Genomic DNA, 22336 nt, shown 5'->3' with positions numbered 1-22336 from the left:
ATCAGACATATAGGAAGTCAGACCACTATCTCTAACAAATACTCCAAGAGTCCAAGCAAGTATCCCTTTAATAATTAGCCCCAAATGTCCAATACTTGATTAATAACTGACAGCGTTCCTAATTTTTGCCCTTGCTTCCAACATAGGACCAACTAGAGAAAGCACTCCTAATCAGTCACATAGGTAGCCCATCTACAGCTTCCCCAATCAGGGCATGCGTGTAACCTCCTTTTTCCACCATAAAGCTCTCCCAGTCCTCTTTCTGCCTTTGAGTCTCTGCCAAAACTCTGGAAAAAGTGATGGTGGCTGACTCCTTTGCTGTAGCAAGCTCTGAACAAACAGCTTTTGTTGTCATTAGGTTGGTCTTTGTTTATTTCCGCAGAGTAAAGACTTGAAACAAGGAAGAGAGAGAGGAGCCATGATTGTAGATGGGGGAAGAACACTGCAGGCAAAGAGAACAAGTGCAAAGGCCCTGAAGTGAGACTAGTGAGGAGGCCAGGCCAGTAGACTGGAACAGAGAGAGAGAGGATAGTAGCATACTAAGTCAGAAGCGCAACGGGACAAAAGAGGGGCAGATGTGGTAAGACCTTGTAACTCATGGAAAAGGCTTTGGATTTAACTCTGCATGAGATAGGAAGCCATTGGAGGGTTTTCAACATAGGAGTGACATGATTTAACCGAGATTTTAATAAGATTGCTCTCACTGCTGTGTTTTGGACAAACTAAACATATATAAGGACGAAAAGAGATCAGATATGAAGCTGTGTGGTCATCCAGGTGAGAGATGATGGTGGCTTGACCAGGGTGGTGATAGTGGAGCTAGTGAGAAGTGCTCAGGTTCTGGGTAAAGGTAGAGTTGTCAGGATTTGTCGGAGGCTTATACCATGTGTGATGTTAGAGAAATATGGTAGTCAAGATTTACACCAAGGCTTTTGACCTAAGCAACTGGAAGTACGCATATAGCTTTTACTGAGATGAGGAAAACCACAGGAGGAGTAAGATGTGGTGGAAATGTCAGGAGCTCAGCTTTGTACATGTTAAGATTTGGGTGTTAATTAGACATCCAAGTAGAGATATGAAATAAGAAATTGGACACTTAAGTCTGAAGTTCAGGAAAGGGTTGGTATTAAAGATATAAATCTGGGAGACATCATTGTTTAAGTGAACTTTAGAGCCCTGTGAATGGATCAGGTCAGAAATGCAGTGAGCATGGACAGAGCAGAAAATGAGGCCAAGGGCCAAGCCCTGGAGTGCCCCAGCTTTCAGAGATCAGGGAGATGGGAACAGCCAGCAAAAGAGACCTAAAAGGAGCAGCCAAAGAGGTATGAGGAATATTTATGTTCTTTCAGTGGTATTCAGGGAAGGTACTCTTTTCCACTGTCTAGAAAAAAACTCTCTGATTTTTCTTTTCCTTTGCTCTCCGCTACTACACTACTGTACTTCTCAAACACTGATACACCAGATGTGTGGCTTTTCCACATCAAACAATTCTGACATTGACTGCCTGGAGTTAGTGTCAGACCCCATAAGTTAAGGACCCAGTCCCACAAGACTGCCCCCACTAGAGACACCAATTGCAAGTAGTATGTCTCCAGGTTACCCACAACTTCCTGTCCAACTTGGTTACAAATTGGAGGTTTTCACGACTCTCTCCTTGGAATCTATCATCTGCTCTAACAGTTTACAGAACCTAGGGAAACACTTGTGTTAATAAAGGACATGATAAAGTATATAGATGAATACACAGATGGAGAGACACATTGGGGAAGGTCTGGGAGGGTCCAAAGGGCAAGAACTTCTGTCTGCCTAGAGTTGGTGTGCACCCCCACCCCTGGCATTTAGATGTATCTAGAAGCTCTCTGAACACCATACTTTTGGGATTTTTATGGAGGCTTCATTATGTACGCATGGTTGATTATTTCCAGCCCTTCTCCCCTCTCAAGAGAATGGGAGGTGGTGCTAAAAGCTCGTAACTTCTATTCATGGCTTGGTTTTTCTGGTGACCAATCCCCATCCAGGAGCCCACCAAGAGCACCTCACTAGAACAAAACATGTTCCTATTACCCAGGAAATTCCAAAGGACTTAAAAATTCTGTATCATATGTCGCTATTATTCAGGAAATTACAAAGGTTTTAGGAGCTCTGTGTCAGGAACATGGAGCAGAGATCAATATTTATCAATGTATTTTCTGTTATTTCACATCTACTTATGGAAAAAAAAACAGTCAGCTATTTCCTTAATGTAGCACAGCCTTCATTCCCTCACATAAGACAGAAATGATGCCTCTTTGTGGGATAAGTTAGTCCAAGGTGTGGAGGGTATCAGTGACATCATTTCTCAGGGCACAGGCAGAATCATGATTTATAAAAAATGAAGAAAAAGGTCTACTTAGTTTGTAAAAATGTATCTATTAACCTTCTACAATAGGGAAGGAAGACAAAATCATTGTGTGTTTCTACCTTGAGTGGTTTGGGTCACAGATTTGCCCCCAGCAAGTGTTTCTCACTTCTATTAGTCTGTGTAGACTGGAACTGCATAATGGTGTCTTCTCACTCCAGTGCACCTCAGATGATCCAAAGGCAGTTCTAGAGGATAATTCCAGGTTAGGGCTGCTTCTGGGTTCCCTGCTCCCCTGCTGGCTCTTCTGAGGAGGCCCTGAAGGCACCAGCACCTGACTGCTTTTGACCTATTACTTCGGTCTCTCTGGATGTTCCAGAAACTGAGATGTCAAGTTATACCAAAGAGAAAAAGAGTTTACTCCTTAACTAAATCGGAGAGAGAGAGAGAGAGACAGACAGACAGACAGACACACACACACACACACACACACACACACACACACACACACACACAGAAAGGGGGTGGGGAGAGAGAGAGAGAACCCTAAAATAAAATTTAAATCTGCAGAATTAGAAAAGCTGGCCCTAAAGCACACAGTAAATTCACGGCACTCCAGCTGAAGGCAGACCATATATGTCTCCAGGAGGAACTCATGCTGCACATCAGCTCAGTCTCTGGCAGCGGCAAATCCACACCTGCTGGAAGAACAGGGAACCCAAATTAAGGAGCACAGCCTTCTCTCTCTCTCAGAGCATAAGGAAGAGCTTGAGAAGAATACAAAATATCTGCCAACCGCACATTTGCATCATAATTCTTCAAAATCAACTAGAGAAGCAAACAGAAATGTTTCAGCATCTGGAAGAAAAAGGGAAATACGTTATTTGCATGAATATACAAACCCTGTAGTAAATTCTTTGTTCAGGTCTCTATGGAGAACTACTAAGCAAATAGAAGGAAGCAAAATAGGAAATGGAATGCCTCGATTGCACCCTTTCTTTAAAGAATGTTTTAATTCTTCAGATATTAAGCAAAACTTCAGAAGGCTTCTGAAAGAAACAACATGGTAGCCCCTGAAGTTGTCTTCTTGGGAACCCAGAAGCTGACTGAACTCACTGATATTGGTCTACCAGGAGCTGGCAGGGTTGTCCTTACAGGCATGGCCTCTCACAGTTGGGAGATTACCTACTCTAATCAGTGTTTTTAGGGTCTTTTTGAGACTCAGCCATTCCTTACTCTTTAAGAGATATTTTTAAAACTATAGTTCCTTGAGGGTAATAGCTCAGTCTTATTTGTTTTCTAGAAGTGCCACTAAATAGCTGTGTGATTTGACACAAATCATAGTATTGCTCTTGCTTCCAGTTTCCTCACCTATAAAACTGCAATAATTATACATATTAGAAGAGATAAAATGAGAATACATGCAATCTAGCATGTTACAGAATCTATTAGAGTACCTGGAATAGCAGATACTTAAGAAATGTTTTGTAAAGGAGTAAGAAAGCCTAAATATTTAAAAGAGACCTTCATTTCCCAAGTGAAGAATAACTGTGATCTACCCGTACAAAGAGCTGATGGGAATGCTATTTTAAAATGAAATCAATGATATCTTGAAAACAAAATCTAGAACAAATTCTTCCATAGGCAAATAATGCATTTTAATATTTGTGAAAAACAGACACCAAGTTTTGCTACTTCTGTTTCCAGGATTTAGTAAAAATGCCAGTTATGTAATTTATCTTTCAAGCTGGAGGCCAGTCTGGCCATTCCCTCCTTCCACGCTCTCACTCCAAGATACTAAAGCTCTAAGACTCAGAAAACCAGGACTGGTTGCTTTTTTGGCATCACTATTCAATGATGATTATGCAGTTTATATTTAGTTTTTATTGTTACTTTAAAATCTGACTTACAGAACATAAAAAATATTGAATGAAATGCATTTTCAGTGAATTTTTGAACTCTTGAGAAACTTTTATAATAAAATTAACAAGGCCTATTGGACAGAAAGTTGGCACCAAGTGAAATTTAACTGAAAATGCATTTGTGTTATTGTTTGGGCTTATTTTTAGAAAAATGGGGCCACTAATGTTGGCTTCCACCCCACAAAATCAGTGTTTCCATTTCCTGTGACTCATTCAGTGGTGCTAAGAGTTGCCATTTGCAGAACAAACATCATACACCAGACTTGATGTAATTTATCTCATTTGATCCTCATCACAAACTTAGGAATACTTCTTATTATTTCCATTTGACAGGTGAAATCATGTCTCATAACTTGTGGCTTCTAGGATCAGTTCAGGTAGAAAAGTAGAGAGTATCATAATTACATTGGGCCGGATGAGTATAAACTTGTTAATATTAGACACTGTCTTACTTTTCTTCTTAAGTAAAAATTATAGACTGTTTCCCTGAGAGGAAAGTTTGATAAGGAGTAGATAAAAAAAATTAAAGTTTGGGACTTCTTCCATCCATAAAGGATTAACTGATATGGTGGGGTTTGTCCTTCTACCTCAAGAACTAGACAACCAAACAAAAAAACAGAAAATAACTGCTTTCAGGTATTGAACAACAGGCAATGTGATTCTGACAGAAAGAAAGTAAATGAGATGAGCCCTATAATTATTCTATTTAGGAGGCACTTTTGATATGTAGTGCAAGGAGGGAGATCCAAACAAAGCCCAAAGTTCATACTGAGTTGAGGAGACAGACATCAGAATTCAGGCAGCTAAAAATTGAGAAGAATATCAGAGAGGAGGAAGATGCAGAGACAGACAGGGAATGACAGAGTGGGAAGGAGAGAGAGCTCTGGAAATCTTTAGCAGATCTTCTGGAATCTTTGGCTAAGTATCACCCTGTGCATGTGGAACTTGAAGCTCTGTGAGGCTGGGAGAGAAGGTAAGAGAGAGAATAACTTTCAGAGTTCATGTAGGATCCGTAATACACAGGCAGCATGTAGAGTGTTCAAAGAGATGTTGCCTCAGTAAATGGGCTAAACTTACCTAGACTAAAGGTTGTTCTAGACCTGTCCTAACCAAGCTTAAAAGCAAGTGTTCAAAGAACCAAACTGATCTCAGGTAAATTAACTGCATACCAGAAAAAATCCAACAATAGAAAATTTGCAATATCCAGCATTCACTCAAAAATTACCACAAAGCAAAAAAATAGGAAAATATGATTCATATCCGGAAGGAAAAAGAATCAACAGACCCAAAAATGGCAGAGATAATGTTATTAACAAAGGCCTTAAAATAGCTATTATAATATGTTCTATATGCTCAAGGTGTAGGAAAAAAATGAACATATTAAGATGAAAAATGGAAGATAGATATAAAAAAGAACTAAATAGAACTTTCAGATGTGAAAAACACAATATCTAAATTGAGAAAAACCACAGGATGGGATTAAGAGCCAATTAGACACTGCAAAAATAAAGATCAATGAATTTGAATACATAGCAATAGAAACTATTTAAAATTAAGCACAAATAGATTAAAAAAAATAGGGAAAAATGAACAGAGCATTAGTGACCCTTTGGGACTAAGAAGATTAACATGTAAAACTTGAGTTCCAGGAAGGGTACGGGTGAATTTGATAAATAAGATACAAAGGGAATTTATTGGCTTGTAAGACTAAGTGATGGACCTTTAGGCCTGCTACACTGAAGTGCTCAAAAGATGTCAGGAATATGCCTGTTTCTTCTTTCATTTTGACGTTCTCCTGAGTTTTGGCTTCGTTCTGTAAGAAGGCTCTCTCCACGAAACAGAACATGGCCTCTAGCAATCCTGTATTTATTCCCTTTTATGTACACATCCCAGTAGAGAAAGACTGCCCCTTCCCAGTGTGCATGAGTCAGAAATCCAGGGAAGGACTCTGATTGGCCCAAGGTGAGTCAAGTACTCACTTGGACCAAGTCTTGTTGCCAGAAGAGTGAATAATCCTAACTGGTGTAACCTGGGTCAGGTGTCCATACTGTGCAGACTCTTATTTGATAGCCTGTAGGACCACAGGGAATGGGGCTAGGAAATTTCTCCAAAGGGTATAAGGATGCTAGGTTAATAGAAATAACAGGTGTTCATAATACCACCCGTTAGATTCAGCTCCTCCAAGAAGGCTTTTTTTATTCACACTGTTTCTCTCTTAAATACCCCGGCACTGCATTTGGTAATGCATTTCTGCTTTGTGCCGTTACACATATCATTGTGTTGAATCTGTTATTGAGCTCTTATAAACTTGTCCCTGCAGCTAGATACTAAGTGCCTAGAGAGCAGAGACCATGTCTCATATATTTTTAATCTCTCCCAATGGCTGGCAGAGCGTCTCTCAAATGGTAGCAGAATAAATGTTTGTTTTGGTGAATTTGTTGCAGGGACTAGTCAAATGCTCCCATTAAGCTGAGGAGAAGTTAGATTGAGTAAATACCCTTAGTCTATGTCATCATGAAAGAATCGAGTGTTCATTAAAAGCTAATTGGTAAGCAATTTGCAAAGGAAAACCTGGTTTCTTTCTTTTATTCTCTCTTGTCAGGATCACCAAAGCTGTGATGAAAATGCCAGAAGCAAAGAGATAGAATTTTACGTTTACATTTGACATTTCTTGTTGCCCAGAATCTTTGGGCTCTGACAGAGCATGTGGATGCCTATATAATGGGATTTGATGGAGACTTAAAATCTCTCTTGCGCTAATATATCCTTCCTGGTGTCTTGAAAATTCCTCAATTCAAAGTCAAGTATTTTGAATTAGGATATTGTGTTTCCTCCAGACCCCTTTAAAATGCAACACCCAAGAAGGGAGAATATTATTATCCATTAGTATCTTTGCCTAAGTTTGTTCCTCCAAAGTAGTTTTAGAGGGAAGAGCCCTGAAGGAAGGAGTGAAGGACAGGGAATATTCTGGAAAAGATGGGGATGAGAGCATGTGGGTGTTGGGCTACTTTTGGGGGATGGCAGAACCCCAGTGCTTCAGGTGCTCTGAAGAGCTAGGAAAAAAATGTGTGTTTTAGACACCAACGGACATATATTTAAAAGGTAACCGGGAAAGTGCTCCTGTTACCACTCTTGGGTAGACAAAGACCCTTTCTCTCTAAGTACAGCTATATTGGGGAAAACAAAGCCAAAACAAAGCAAACACAAAAGCACGGGGACAAATGTGGGCTTGGTGACCTTATTCTAAGACAATTACCATTGGGTCACAGGCGGCTCTGCATGCCCCCCACCTCCCTGGCTTCAACCTGTCTTGGATATTAAGGCCTGAGCCCTCATCTTCCTACTTGTTTCTATCAACCTTCAATCCCAAGGCTGCAGGGGTAGCCTTACAGGCTGGAGGCTGAGTTTCAATTTTATGGGCCATGATACCTATTTGTTCACTCCCCTCTATTTAGAGAAAGAGAGTAGGAACAAAACACTACCCTATCAATTCTAAGATCCATTTCAGTTTCAGAGATTTTAAGCTGGAAAACAAACAAACAAACAAAAACAAACAAAACCCTGCATCTTCGAGTTGAGAAAATAGAGTAATAAGTAACAGTAGGGGGAAGTGGGCTGGTGGCCCTTACGGGGTAGATAAAATCTTTTGGAACTGAGAGCTCTCTCACATCATCACAGATAAGTCAGGCACACAGCAGCTCCCCTACCTCTCAGGTGTAACAGGCAGTTCACTCACAGAGGGTACTAGAAACAAAGCACTCAGTACATACTGTGCTCAGTCACACTGGGTTTCTGCAACCCAGAGGCTCACCCTTTCCAGGCCCAGTGCAGAGTCTCCAAATCAAACTTGCATTCGCAAACCTCAAAGCTGGGGCCTACCACCATTTAAAGACAGGCAATACCTCCCTGACATGGCGATTAGATGAACCTACCAAGAGGAGAGGAAATGAGGCACCTCTGGCAGCATCTCCATTTTTCTGGGCTGGCTTCCTGAGTCGCTGAATGGTCAGTCAGTGTTACTAAACGACCTCATTCCATCGTAATCATCTGTTCGGCGACATTGCATACTGAGTTCCTCATGATTTCTACAGTGTCTTTTGCCCTCATTTGTAAATAGCTTTCAGAAACCAGAAATGAAATTGCATTTACTTTTCCTTTCCCTCCATCTCCAGTCTGAGTCAACTTCACTTGGAATCAGCTGCGCCTTCTGGCCCTTTAAAGAATCATTATTTTCATGGAGGAGAAAAATGATCACTGCAGGATGCTGTGGAATGTCAAGGGGACTGGGCGGGAAGGCAAGAGTGAGGCCACTCTCCCCACCTTCCTCAATGAGCTCATTTCCGCCATTCCTTTTAGTTATAAAAACGTGCACCAGCTCGGCGGTTACTTTAGATTAAAATGCTTATGTATAATTTTCTTGCACGTATTTTAATCTGGTTAGTCCTGGGCCTAGAGAAGGACCCATCCCTTTCCCTGCTCTGTAATAGCTTACTCTCTAAATTGTTTCCTCCCTTGAATGTCTCAGATGCTCATATTGGCCTTGCACAATTACAGCTCAGAACAGAGGGAAGGAAATCACCAAGGTAACATTGGCTATCTACACGGCAGTTTTGTTTTGCTTTGTTTTTTAATAGAAATAACAAGCAAATAGGCTGTTCTTCGTTAATGTCTCTAACAGGTTAAAAGTGCCCAAGCTTCTGCTTTTTCTTAAGCTCATAGGAAATGTAATCTAAGCCATGAGGGAGGAGGCATCACTGGGGTGTGAACGACCTAGGAGAGACAGACCAGTAAGCCGCAGTATTTCAACAGAAGCCATGCAAAGCCAACAAAAGGGCTTTCTCTAATGTGGATCTCAGATCTCAGCAGATCTCAGGTCCTCTTAAATGGAAGGGTTAGCCAAAGTTTCTAAGCAAAAGGCACCTTGGGAATATTTGTACAATCTCTGTTTCAGATATTTGACCCCCAAGGCTCTTGTTTACTGAATTTGTTGAAACAGGGCTGACCTGGCATAGAAAAACAGCAGTTGCCTCTGCTCTTGTTTCCTACCAGAACACCATGACCCTTGTGCTCTTGTACCTCCCCAGGTTCTCAGCATCTTTCTGTCTCTTCGTTCTGTGCCTACTTTTACTCAGAGCCCACATCCTCAGCTTGCCTCTGCCCTTCACACATCTGTCCAGATGGACGCTCTGATGGATGCCCCATTCTTTCAGTAATCTCTGAGGATCGGTTATATTAGCTCAGGGAAGGAGGCAATGCCATTATGGAATTTGAGGAAGCTCTTAAGGATTTGTAGGCTTGTGTGTGGGAAGAATGCGGTGTGGGGTGACCCGATCTGGTGGGACAATTCACCCACGGCAGAACAAAGAAGATAGAAGTTTACTGACTACACTGTGAGGGACAGCGGGCGGGACAGCAAAGGAGAGACTGTCTGCCTGGAAGCAGTGGTGGGGGGCTGTAGTTAAGTAGGGGAGGTGAGGGGGGCTGGGGACGTATGGAATTTTCCTTTTTTGGTACCTGTGCTAGGTTGTAAGGAGCCCATTGGTCAGTTAGGGCTTATGGATATTTTGAGGTGGGTCATCTAATGAGCTTGTTTGCATTCAGACAGGTGGTCACTATGGTCCCTTTTACCTTAGTCAGTTTTCCATTGCTCAAGTTTGTTGCCTAAAAGCAGCTTCTACATGCAGAACTAAATTGCTTCTGAATTGCTAACTGGCTGTATAAGTCTGAATAAGTGAATTAACTTATCTGAACCTCAGTTTATTCATCCTCATAATGGGGTTATTAATTTACATTTCATAGAGATGTTATAGTGTATTAAGGAGGGCACGTATTGCATGGAGCACTGGGTGTTATACACAAACAATGAATCATAGAACACTACATCAAAAACTAATGATATACTGTACTGGTGACTAACATAACATAATAAAAAAAATCAAATTAGGTAATTTTTGCAAATTTCCTAGTTTTAGAGCTTGGTACAAAGTTATCTACTACACATTAACGTTAGAAGCATGCTGTTTATCTGGCTTTCTAACTTATAACAGTCATGTTTGACTACAAAATTATTTTGAATGCTGTTACGGGTCTGAAAATGCTTTTAAAGTAATAAAATATCATAAAACTATAAAATATGAAATCCTTGGGTTAAAATAAGATTGAATTATTGTTATTGTATCATTAATTATCAAGACAAAAACCTAGCAGTCATGTTTGAATACTTTCCATATTTCACCCCCAGCATCCAATCCATCAGTGAGTCCCATTGACTGTATTTTAAAATATATCCCCTATATGTTGACATTTTTTTTTTATTTCCACTATGGTTACCCCTGTCTAAGCCAACCCCAAAACCCTTTATGGGTCTCCCTAGTACTTTGGACCAGCACTGCTATGCAGACACTATTTGAGGAGGGCACTTTTTTTCTATTTTACATACAAATAACTGCTTTCTTTACCAATTTACCCTCGCTAAAAGAGAGAAGGCTTCTTATCTGTCTTGCTCATAACCATAACTCCAGACTAAGAACAGAACTAAGCACACAGAGGACATCAACAAAGATTTCATGAATGAATTATACTCATTAATATTTTCTAACAATCCCATGGGGCAGGCATTATTAGTGCATTTTACAAATAAGAAGTCTAACTATCTTTATTTAAGTAATTAGCATTTCCACAAAACACTGGGGGTTGGTTGGATTCAGCATGTTTTGGAAGGATTTTGTGGAAGCTGATCCGCACTAAAAAAAGACAATAAATCAAACAAATAGTGCTTTATTCTGAACTCTAGGACAACTTGGCCATTCCCAAACTTCCTTCTTTCACATTTCATTGAAAATGTATACTGGATCTTTTTCTGAATATTTTTTTCTAACTTTTCCACTACTGAATTTCAGTGAGTGATGGCTGAAATTTTTATTTTCTATGGATATTATACTGAATAATTAATTAAATTATTTATTTTCAAAGTTCTAAAAACCAGTATATTTATTTTCCACTCACTGTGTGTTGGTATTCTGAAGATAAATACAAATAGGTTCTGTTGTTATGCAATTTTAAATGAAAAGATTTGTTATATTAGCCTTTAACCATGACTGACATCTTATTATACGAGCAGTTCTTATTTCCATCATCAGTGTTCTAACAGCAGTAACAATTTTCATTTATACCTACTTTACATTAGCATTGGAGACATGGTATTTATCATATCAGAGTGTATATTTAGAAAACAATAGGCCTTACCGCAGGGTGTTGCTACTAGATGGCAGATTTTGTAAACATTGTAAAATCTTAGAAAATCAAATATTTGTGTCTAGGCTCTTCAATTATTGTTTTCAGTCTCATCCAAATGATCTGCATAAATGAACATTAGGACACATGAATCAGAATTAATGCAACGTTAACTCAGCCGAGGCAGAGTAGCATTGAGTTGAATGGCTGATGCAGTAGATTAATGGAAATGTGTGAGAATTCAGCCCCACACAATGAAACTATTCCCTACTCTCACCCTCATCCCCCAGATGTTTAAAATGATAGCTCAATGTTTTCATCTCTCTTGTGTGGAAGTGGGACTGGTGACACTAAAGCCTATCAACCCTGAATTGTTGGGCAAATGTGAAATTCAGCTAAGCCTCATTGGGTCAGATTCCAAAAACTAAGATGATCATTGATGCCCTTGAAGAGACGCTCACAGTGACATGGAATAAACTCAGTTTCCTAGTAGACACCATTTACAGGGCAGTAGAGAAGTGCCGATGTGTGAAAGGGATCCTTACCTTTGAATATATACCATTATTCCCTGCCCCTCCCCACCCACCCGAGCAAGAAGTTAGTGGTATGCCTTTGCTAATATCCACATCTATAGTTTTCTGGGTTGATAGAACACAGATATTTGTTCATCCTAAAGGCTGTGACTGTGAGAGCATTAGCTGTTTTATGTTTTTAAGTTTATGCAATGAGCATAAATTATATTTACATATAATTGACGAGCAAAACAATCTAATCTTTAAAATTAAAAAAAAATAGTATTTGTAGACTTCTGGGAAGATTGCAGAGTAGGAGGATCCTAAGCTTACCTCATCTCAAGGACACACCAAGATAACAGCCGCATCAGTACAAAGAACTCAGAAAATGACCCCAAAACTAGCAGAACGGACTTTCCACAGTTAATTGTAGAAAGGAAGCCACATAGAAAAGGGTAGGAGAGGCAGATACACAGTCAGGAACCAAACTCTTGGCAAGAATAACCACAAAGCACAGAGACCCAGGGACACTACAAGCAAGAGGATCAGACTGCAGGCCAGGCACCCCAGGCATGGGGGACCTGGTGGGAAGATGAATTTCCGTAACATTTGGTCTTGAAAACCAGGGGGGCTTAACTTCTCAGAGTTGCTGTAATCAGTAGGGCTTAACTCCAGTTACTTTACTCCAGTTACTTTAAAAATCAGTGGGCTTAAGAGGGTGTTGATAGGAAACTGAGTCCCTGACCTAAAAGAGCCAGCAAAACGAGTAAACCAGCTGAGATATGGCACAGAAGCAGCAGTTTGAAAAGTGCCTGGGCTATACTTATTTCAAACCTAAGGACACATGTAAATTAAAAGTGAAGGGATAGAAAAACATTTGCATGCAAATGGCAGTGGAAAGAAAGCAGGCATAGCAATACTTATTATATTAGTCAAAGTAGATGTTAAAACAAAGACTGTTAATAAGAGACAAAGAAGGACACCACATAGTAATAAAAGGAACAATCCTACAAGAGGATATAAAAATTATAAATATTTATACACCAAACATGGGAGCACCTAAATACATAAAGCAACTATTAACAGTCTAAAGGAGGACATTGACAATAATACAATAATAGTGGGGGACTTTAGCACCCTACTTACATCGATGGATAGGTAATCCAGACAGTAAATCAATAAGGAATCAGTGGTTTTGCATGACACATTGGACCAGATGGACCTAACAGATATATCCAGAACATTCCATCCTTAAACAATAGAATATACATGCTTTTCAAGTGCACATGGAACATTTTCCAGAATAGAGCACATGTTATATCACAAAACAAGTCTCAATGAATTAAAAAAGATAGACATCATATCATGCATCTTTTCCAACCATAACAATATGAAACTAGAAATCAATTACAAGAAAAAGTCTGGGAAAAACACAAACATATGGAGGTTAAATAACAGGCTACTAAAGAATGAATGGTTCAACCATGAAACCAAAGAAGAAATCAAAAAATACATGGAGACAAATGAAAATGAAAACACAATGATCAAAAATCTTTGGGATACAGCAATAGTTGTTCTAACAGGGAATATTAGAGCAATACAGGTCTACCTCAAGAAACAAGAAAAGTCTCAAGCAAACAACCTAAACTTATACCTAAAGGAGTTAAAGAAGAAGAAGGAAAAAAGCCCAAATCCAGTAGAAGGAAGGAAATAATAAAGAGTAGAAGAGGAATAAATGAAATAGAAAGAAACAAAAACCCCAAAACAATAGAACAGATCAATGAAATCAGGAACTGGTTCTTTGAAAACATAAATAAAATTGATAAACCTTTAGCCAGACTCATCAAGAAGGAAAGAGAGAGGACTCAAATGAATAAAATTATAAATGAAGGGAGAGAATAACAACTGACACCAGAGAAATACAGAGGATTATAAAAGAATATTACAAAAAATTATATGTCAAAAAATTGGAAAACCTAGAAGAAATTGATAAATTCTTAGAAACATGTAACCTTCCAAACTGGAATCAAGAAGAAATGAATTAGCAATGTTTCAAAATTTGAAATTTATTAGCAATGAAATTGAATCAGTAATACAAATACTCCCAACAAACAAAAATCCAGGTGAATTCCACCAAACATTTAAAGAGTTAATACCTATTCTTCACAAACTATTCCAAAAAACAGAAGAGGAAAGAAAGCTTCCAAATTCACTCTATGAGGCCAGAATTACCCCGATAGCAAAACTGGATAACGAGACTATAAAAAAAGAAAACTATAGGTCAATATTTCTGGCAAAGATAGATAAAAAACTCCTCAACAAAAATATTAGCAAACTAAATCCAATAATACATTTAAAAAAATCATTCACCACAATCAAGTGGGATTTATTCCATGGATGCAAGGATGGTTCAGTAGTCACAAATCAAGCAACTTAATACATCATAGTGACAAGAGAAAGGATAAAAACCATATGATCAACCTAATAGATGCAGAAAAAGCATTTGACAAAATACAACATTCATTCGTGATAAAAACTCTCAACAAAGTAGGTTTAGAAGGAACATAGCTCATCATAATGAAGGCCATATATTAAAAACTCACAGTTAACGTCATACTCAATGGTGAAAAGCTGAGAGCTTTTCCTTTAAGATCAGGAACAAGACAAGGATGTTCACTCTCACCACTTTTATTCAACACAGTGCTGGAAGTCTTAGCCATAGCAATCAGACAAGGAAAAGAAATAAAATGCATCAAAACTGGTAAAGAAATAAAAAAGTTTCACTATTTGTAGATGGCATGATACTATGTAGAAAACTGTAGACTCCAACAAAACACTGCTAAAACTGATTATGAATTCAGTAAAGTTGCATGATACAAAATTAATATACAGAAATCTGTTGCATTTCTATGCATTAATAATGAAATAGCAGAAAGAGAAATTAATAAAACAATCCCATTACAACTTCACCAAAAATAATTAGGAATTTTTAACTCCTTTACCAAGGAGGTGAAAGACCAGTACTCCAAAAACTATAAACCACTGATGAAAGAAATTGAAGATGACACAGCAAATGGAAAGACATCCCATGCCATGGACTAGAAGAACCAATATTGTTAAAATGTCCATACTCCCTAAAGCAATCTACAGATTTAACACAATCCCTATCAAAACACTAATGACATTTTTCACTAAACTGAAACAAATAATCCTAAAATTTGTGTGGAACCACAAAGGACCCTGAATAGCCAGAGCAATCTTGAGAAAGAACAAAACTGAGGTGTCATAATCCCAGATGTGAAGATATACTACAAAGCTGTAGCAATACAAACAGTATGGTATGGGCCAAAAATAGACACATAGATCAAAGGAACAGAATAGAGAGCCCAGAAATAAACCCAACCTTATATGGTCAATTAATCTACGACAAAGGAGGCAAAAATATACAGTGGAAACAGTCTCTTCAACAAATAGTGCTGGGAGAACTGGAGAGCTACATGCAAAAGAATGAAACTGGACCACTTTCTTATAACATAAACAAAAATAAACTCAAAATGGTTTAAAGACCTAAATGTGAGAACCAATACTATAAAATTCCTGGAAGAAAACATAGACAGTAATTTCTTTGATAATCAGTTATAGAAGTATTTTTCTAGATATGTCTCCTTTGGCAGGGAAACAAAAGCAAAATTAAACTATTGGGATTACATCAAAATAAAAAGCTTTTGCAGAGCAAAGGAAACCAACAACAAGACTAGAAGGTAACCTACTGAATGGGAGAAAATATTTGCAAATGGTAAAACCAATAAGGGGTTAATATCCAAAAAATATAAAGAAACCTATACAACTCAATACCAAAAAATCAAATAATCTAATTAAAAATTTAGAAGAGGATCTGAACAGACATTTTTTTTAAAGATTTTATTTATTTATTCGAGAGAAAGAGAGAGTGCACAAGTCGGGGGGAGGGGCAGAGGCAAAGGGAAAAACAGACTCCCCACTGAGCAGGGAGCCTGACATGGGCCTTGATCCCAGGACCCTGGTATCATGACCTGAGCCGAAGGTAGCTGCTTAATCAACTGAGGCAGGCATCCCAAGCAGACATTTTTCTAAAGAAGATACACAAATGGTCAACTGACACATGAAAAGATGCTCACCATCACTAATCATTAGGGAAATGCAAATTAAATCTATAATGAGATATCACCTTATATCTGTCAGAATGGCTAAAATATTAAAGACAGGAAATAACAAGTGTTGACAAGGATGTGGAGAATAAGGAATCCCTCATTCACTGTTTGTGGAAATACAATTTAGTATGGTCACTGTAGAAACAGTATAGAGGATACTTAAAAAAATTAAAAATAGAACTACCATATGATCCAATAATTCTACTACTGGGTATATACTCAAAGAAAATGAAAGCACTATCAAAACAATTTGAAAAGATACATGGTTATTACAGCATTATCTACAATAGTCAAGATATGGAAGCAACTCAAGTGTCCATCAATAGATGAACGGCTAAAGAAGTGTTACACATGCACACACAGACACACACACACTGGAATATTAGTTAAAAAAAAAAAAAAGAGAATGAACTCTTGCCATTTGCCACAACATGGATAGACCCAGAGAGTGTAATACTAAGTGAAGGAAGTCTGACAGAGAAAGACAAATGACATATGATTTCACTCATCTGTAAAATTTAAGACACAAAGCAAAATAAAAAAGGAGACAAACTAAAAAACAGGCTCTTAAATACAAACAACAAACTGGTGGTCCCTAGAGGGAAGGTAGATGGGTAAAATAAATAAAGGGCATTAAGAGTACACTTAACTTGTGAAATATATAGAATTGTTGAATCATTATATTGTACACCTGAAACTAATATAACACTGTATGTTAATTATACTTCAATTAAAAAATAGCATTTGTATTTCTCGGCCATAAATTATTTCAATAAATCAGTTTTCATTGAGAATCCCAGAAGCACAGTGAATAACAGAAGTAACAATATAAACTCTCAATTTTTTAAAAAAAGATTTTATTTATTTGATAGAGAGCGAGAGAGCACAAGCAGTAGAGGGGGGAAAAAACAGGCTCCCTGCCAAGCAGGGAGTCCGACGTGGGGCTCGATCCCAGGACCCTGGGATCATGACCTGAGCTGAAGGCAGATGCTTAACCGACTGAGCCACCCAGACACCCAAACTCTCAATTTTTTATAATCTAAATATACATTATAAATTTTAGGCTATCTTTTTTAATGTTTAAAATTAAAGTATAATTTACCTACAGTGAAATATGCTGATATAAGAATGTGATTTTATCCACTGGAAAAATGTACATGCTCATGTAACTTACATGTCTGTCAAGATACAGAGTATTTCCAACTTCCTAAGACCTTTGTGCTCCTTCCCAGATAATCACAAACACCCCACCAAGCAACAATCTATCCGATTTCTATCCCCATAGATTAGTTTTGCCTGCTCTGAAACTTCATATAGATGGACTCACACAGAGTATGTATCTTTGTGAGTTTGGCTTCTTACATTCAGCATAATGTTTTTGAAATTTACCTACATTCTTGGGTGTAGTTTATTTTTATTGCTGAGTAGTATCCCATTGTGTGAATATACCACAATTTATCCCATTACCTTGTCTTTTAAAGACAAACTCACTAATATTTTTCAGCAAAATCCTTAGACTTTTCACTCTACTCACAAGTGGAATCCTAAAGAATTAAAAGTATTTTTGACCTTAATTAACCTGAAAATTACTTGTAAGTTTCACCTCATTCTGCAAATGTGTTTGTAGCCAATCATCATAGCATTTCAAAGTTCGGAGTTGCCTTATAGATTATAATGTTGAATCCTTTTTTTTTTTTTTTTAAGATAAAAACTGATGCTTAGAAAGGCTCGCTTCGTGACAGAAGTAAAAATACAAATCAGGGGGTGCCTGTTTGGTTCAGTTAGCTAAGTCTCTGCCTTCAGCTCAGATCAAGATCCCAGGGCCTTGGGATTGAGCCCTGTGCTGTGTTCCCTGCTCAGTGGGGAGCCTGCTTCTCCCTCTCCCTCTGCCCTTTCCCCTTGCTCATGCTCTCTCTCCCTCTCTCTCTCTCAAATAAATAAAATCCTTAAAAAAATACAAATCAGATTTCCTTCATTTTACTCTCTCTCCTATATTATAAACTATAAATTTATATTATTTTAAACTCAGTGGATAGAATTAATGAATTTATTTCAAAGGTAAATGGAAAAAGTGATTGTGTTATATGTGCCTAATATAATTTTGTTGTATAGAAAGCTCACTGAACAAATCTAAAATCTGATACTATTTTTTCTTTTTTTTTAAGGATTTATTTATTTATTTTAGAGAGAGAGAGAGAGTGCCAGTGAGGGGGGCAGGGGCAGAGAGAGAGAGAATCTCAAGCAGACTCCCTGCTGAGCATACAGCCTGTGGGGTTCAATCCCACAACCCATGAGATTATGAACTGAGCTGAAACCAAGTGTTGGACACTTAACTGACTGAGCCACCCAGGTGCCCTAAGATTTTTTTTTAAGTAATCTCTAGATTACATGGGGCTTGAACTTACAACCCCGAGATCAAGAGCCACATGTTCTACTGACTGAGCCAGCCAGACATCTCTGATACCATTTTCAAGTGTGTATTTTCACACAATATTTCAGGACTATATCCTGGAATTTTGAAAAATAAAATTGAAGTATATACTACAAAATTCAGGCAACATACTGTGTATGTACCGGGTTTTTCTTTGATCACAGCAGCTGAGTGTGTTATTAGCATAAGCACAATCAAAGACAGGCTGCCAAAATATCTGGTCCTCTTTCAATAGTTCCTATTAGTATTTGCTCTGGGGGGAAAAAACTATTTCAGAAAGTCTATGATACAATGAGATTGGAAGGTGTATGAATCGAATACAAATTATTCTTGTGCTGGTTCCAGAAAAATGTCACTTACTTTGTGGAGGTCATCTTTGAAGGAGGTCAGTGACATGCTGATCATAGCTCTAATTTCTATCATTTGCTTATTTCCATGGTGTAAATACTTGAATGTTGGCCAATTTCCAGCTACCAACGTGATGTCAGCTGGTTTGTAAAATCCCTGATAATTTAACAATCAGCTTTCATGAGACTCTCAGCACACCACTTGCCGGACTATGCAAAGTGGTTAGCTATTTTTCAGCTTTCAACCTCTAGGAGGGTAAATTAAAAATGAAAAAAAAGGAAGGAAGGGAAGGAAGAAGGGAGGGATGGCAGATGGCAGGCAGGAAAGAAGAGAGGAAGGAAAATTAAAGGAAAGTAAAAAGAAAAGAAAAGAAATACACCTTCATGGAAGCTAATTAGATTAACTCAAAGTGTGACCAAGGAAGCCATTTTTAGAAATCAGTTAAGCATTAAACAAGGAGATTTTCCCCACAACTTTAGCTGGGAAGATGCAAATAGCTGGAGACTAAAATAACTAGGGTTGGAAGATCATCTTCAAAGATGACTTTTCACCTACATTCTAGCCCCTTGGCTAGGATGGCTGAAGATGGGCTTAACAGGGGTGCTGAGACTGTCAACCAGCTACATGTTACTTCTTGATGTGGTATCAGCTTCTCGTGGCATGGCAACTGGGATCCTAGAAGAAATATTTTGAAAGGGACCCTCATAAGAGCAAGTGTTCCAAGATGACCAAGCAGAATTGGAATCCCCATTATGACTGAGCTTTATAAATCACATAGATAACTTCCACCTTTCTCCATTGGTCAAAGTAATCACAGGCTCAGATTCTACGGGGATATAAATTCACCATTCATTGGGAGGAGTATCAAAGAATTTATAACCATTTTATAAAAATCTATGATCAGTGAACATATAAATAGTGTGTCAGAATTAGATGAACTATCACTTGTTTAGAGCAAGTTTAAGGGGGAAAAACCGTTGAAATATATTGGCTTTTGCATGCTTGAGTAGACTAGTCTGAATGGGAATAATAAGACATTCCACACACAGAGAAGTGCCTAAAGTAAAGCTCCTGCTGTCAAGAAGGAAGGTGGTAAATGAAGAGAGTCACAAGGTAGCCGGAGAAGAAATGGGGCTACATGGTCTGAGGAAAATCACTCAAGAGTTATGAACTGGGAACAAGTTTTATATATTGAATAACAAGGAATGCCAAGGATTGCCATCAGCCACCAAAAGCTAGGAAGAGGCAAGGAAGGAGCCTCCCCTAGAGCCTTTATAAAGAGCATGGCCCTGCTGACCCTTTGATTTTGGGCTCCTTAGTCTCCAGAACAATGTTCTGTTTTAAACCACCCAGTTTGTGGTCATTTGTTATGGCAGGCCTAGGAAACAAATATAGTTTTTAATCAGTCCAATGTAATGACAAGGGTCCTCATAAGTGGAAGAGGGAGGCAGAAGAAAGAATCAGAGCGATGGTAGCATAAAAAGGACTCAACTTGACATTGCTAGCTTTGAGATCGGAGGAGGGGGTCATGAGCCAACAAATACATATGGCCTCTAGAAGCTGGAAAAGGCAAGTAAATAAATGATTCTTAGAGCCTCCAGAGGGAACACTGCCCTGCTGACACCTTGGTTTTAGTCTAGTGAGATCCAGTTCAGACTTCTGACCTCTAGAACTGGATAATGGATGTATTGGTTTAATTCATTCAATTTATGGTAATTTGTTACAGCCACAATAAGTAACTAATACAAGGCTAGTTGATTCTTTGGCTCTAAGGAGATGACATACTAACCAGGCTGGTTTTGGTGGGAAGAAGGTTGGCAACATAAGCCCCTGGGGAGTAGGGCCAGGGTGGGTGGAGGGTGGTCAGGTGGACACTACTTTTTGGTCAGAATCCAAGGAAGCAAAGAGAAGTGATGAGTCAAGCCCTGTTATGTACCAAGTTATGTCTCCCCAAAATTCATATGTTGAAGTACTAACCCCCAGTACTTCCAACTGCAATAATATTTAGAGAGAGGACCTTTAAAGAGGAAACTAAGATAAAATGAGGTTACATGGTAGAACCTAATGCAATATGACCAGTATCATTTTAAGAAGAGAAAATTAGGACATTAACACACACAGAGAGAAGGACATGTGAAGATACAGAGAGAAGGCAGTTATCTATAAAGAAAGAGACCTCAGAAGAAACCAACCCCCCTGACACTTTGAACTTGGATACCAAGCCTCCAGGCTTGTGAGAAAATAAATTTCTATTGTTTAAGCCACCTAGTCTGTGGTACTTTTTTATGGAAGCTCTAATAAGCTAAAATATGCCCCTCATCCTTTACTTCTCTCTTTTTTTAGATTAGGGCACTATGACTCAGAAAAATAAAAGTCATTTCTAGAACTATTGGGGCTGTAGTCTGCAGTACTTGTCGGTGACACAGGGAACTAATGAACACTCTGGGGCTCTCCATGCAGTTTTAGGTGAGGGTTTGTGGTGTGGCTGCCTGTTTTTTAAACTCTTCACATCTGAACATTTAGAACTCAGTGTGTATATGTCATTTCTTTCTGGATGAATAAAGGCCAAATTGTAAAAACAAAACAAAACAAAATGAAAATGGTCAAGTGATCAAAAATTTGAAGCTGAAAAAGAAAATATTCATTAGACACAAGTCAGGTGTGATTTTCTTCAAGATTGCATTTTATAGTAGATTCCTCTGGAAAAAATATACTTCTCATATACACTGCTAAACTGTTTTTAAAAATCTCTTTTCCTAAGGATGGTGAGATATGGGAGGATGGGCCTATCAATAGTGAAATGTGTCTATATGATATAATTCATTGTAACTCAATAATTGCTTTGTGTAGTTAACTTGATAGTTACTATAAAGTTACTTGATAGTTGCCATCATTCACGAGAAACTTGAACAGTGGGCTCAACTGGAAACCACTTCCCTACACCGTTCTGTCATCCTGATACACGGCAAGGCATAGATATATTTACATATTTAATCCAATTGCAAATAGAAATTAATAATAGATATTAACAAATAAATTACTCCATTGCAAATTAATGGAGATTGAGTTTTTTTCTTCTTAATATATTCAAATCAAATATGCTCAGCCTTAGCTCTCCTAGGGAGGGAATATGGGTTGCTTCCATTCTGGGTGTAAGAGAGTAATCTAAGCTGACTGTAAATTATTTAAGTTCATCACTTTGCTCTAATACATGCTAAGTAGCTCTTTAAATCATTAATGAGGGCATCAGATCCTGCAATTGAGGCAGCAAATTAAAAAAAATCTATGCTGCCTTTAATTACTTTTAAAAGAAAAAAATCAGAGCCTGATTTTATTAAAATCAGATCATAGGTACTTAATAA

General features: G+C 38.2%; 1 long non-coding RNA gene across 1 annotated transcript; it reads right to left on the bottom strand.

Annotated features, from left to right (window-relative positions):
* Positions 1-2481: 2481 nt before the first annotated feature.
* LOC141373071 (uncharacterized) lies at positions 2482-19632 on the bottom strand. Its single transcript, XR_012378702.1, has 4 exons — positions 19530-19632; positions 18987-19130; positions 11506-11616; positions 2482-3196 (listed from the first exon to the last, which is right to left on the bottom strand). It is a non-coding gene; the product is annotated as an uncharacterized lncRNA (long non-coding RNA).
* Positions 19633-22336: the final 2704 nt, after the last annotated feature.

Source organism: Callorhinus ursinus, unplaced genomic scaffold (assembly GCF_003265705.2).
Source record: "Callorhinus ursinus isolate GAN/ISIS: 27379988/994484 unplaced genomic scaffold, GSC_fseal_2.0 scaffold7, whole genome shotgun sequence".
NCBI classification, from domain to species: Eukaryota; Metazoa; Chordata; class Mammalia; order Carnivora; family Otariidae; genus Callorhinus; species Callorhinus ursinus.
The sequence above is the reverse complement of the archived record's forward strand: the minus strand, read 5'-3'. Positions and strand labels throughout refer to the sequence as shown.